This window comes from Sinocyclocheilus rhinocerous, unplaced genomic scaffold, assembly GCF_001515625.1.
Source record: "Sinocyclocheilus rhinocerous isolate Xijiao unplaced genomic scaffold, SAMN03320098_v1.1 scaffold1509, whole genome shotgun sequence".
NCBI lineage: Eukaryota > Metazoa > Chordata > Actinopteri > Cypriniformes > Cyprinidae > Sinocyclocheilus > Sinocyclocheilus rhinocerous.
Genome location: NW_015662985.1, coordinates 136,489 through 138,344, shown reverse-complemented (window position 1 = coordinate 138,344; position 1,856 = coordinate 136,489).

The window sequence follows — 1,856 nt, the reverse complement described above, 5'->3', positions numbered from 1 at the left end:
ACAACCAAATACAGAAACGCGGTGCAAATACTCACAACACAAACCAAATACAGAAATGCGGTGCAAATACTCACAACACAACCAAATACAGAAACGCGATGCAAATACTCACAACACAACCAAATACAGAAACGCGCTGCAAATACAAAACAAACAAACAAATACAGAAACGCGCTGCAAATTCTCACAACACAACCAAATACAGAAATGTGCTGCAAATTCTGACAACACAAACAAACGCGCTGCAAACACAAAACAAGCAAACAAAAACAGAAACGCGCTGCAAATTTTCTCAACACAAACAAAGAAACGCGCTGCAAATATAAACAAATACAGAAGCTGCAAATTCTCACAACACAAACAACGCGCTGCAAATACAAAACAAGCAAACAGAAACGCGCTGCAAATACAAAACAAACAAACAAAAACAGAAACTGGCTGCAAATATGCACACAATTTGCAGGTGTTTTTTCTATTTGCATGTGTTTTTTCATTTGCAGCGCGTTGAGCTCTCTCGGCCACCGTAAAAAAAGGCAGTAACTTCCACATTATCAATAATTGGTTGCTGATCGCCATTTAGAAAATCACTATAGTAACACCTGTACAAAATTTTGTGATCATGGGCTATCTCATAGGCTATAATTTATAGTAATTTGACTGTATTAATTGTTTTTCTGACCGTAACAACCAGACAAAAAGTTAAACTTGAGTGGATACCAATTATTTGCAATGTTCACTAACGTAAAAGGATGCAAGGCATTGAATGAAAATAGCCTAACCTAAAAAAAAATTACTTGTGGAATGATGTAAACGCCAGCAACTAGGAATAATGCTCAGAATTCTTGTGGATTAAACATCTCCGATGACGTTCATTGCCATGGATTTTATCAGGTTACAAGAAAAGGTAGGATTTAGATTTAATTGTGAACTGTTACTACTGATTTTATGTGTGATCAAAGACTATAGAATATCTTCAAGGGACTTTGGTGTGATACATGCTACGCTGTCACGGCATTCGAGTCCACACGTATGCAACTAGAAATGGGCAGCGCCAGACTGACAGGCTGGCACTGAGTGAATAATCTGCATTATAAAAAGAAAAAAAAAACTTTGAGAATTATTTATGATTACTTATTGCAGCCAGATTATCTAGTCTTTGCTTGTTTACAGTGCTTTGTTAAATGGAGCAGAACAAAGTCAAAGAGCGGTAAGTGGTGTTATATGTTGTTCTGCCTTGGTTTCTCCTGTGTTTTTGAAAGTTACTGTTAAGACAACCCATTATTTTCTTGAAAAAACAATGAAACTGAAGATACTTATCCACATGATAAAGGAGGTCTTGAATGTCCCAAAAATATAAATAACTCATTTTCGACCAAAAACGAAGTTACAGTCTTTTGCCTTTGCATGTCAGTATTGGGTGGCACAACACTGTCAAAAGATCTCCGGGATAAAGTTGTGGACAGGCACAAGTCAGGAGATGGATACAAAAAAAAAATTAATTAAAAGGCTTTATCAATGCCTAGAAGCACAGTGAAGTCTATTATTAAGAAGTGGAAGGTATTTGGTAGAACACAGACTCTCCCTGGATCAGGACGTCGCTCTAAACTGGATGAAAGATCCAGGAAGAAACTGGTCAGAGAGGCTACAAAGAAGCCTACAGCAACTCTAAAGCAGTTGCAGGAATTTATGACAAAGAGTGGTCATTGTGTGCATGTGACAACAATAACACAAATTCTCCACAAATGTGGCTTGTATGGGAGTGTTGCAAGACAAAAAGCCACTCCTCAAGAAAGGCTACATGCAGTCATGACTGAGCTTTGCCAAAACACACCTTGAAGATTCTGAGACAGATGAGA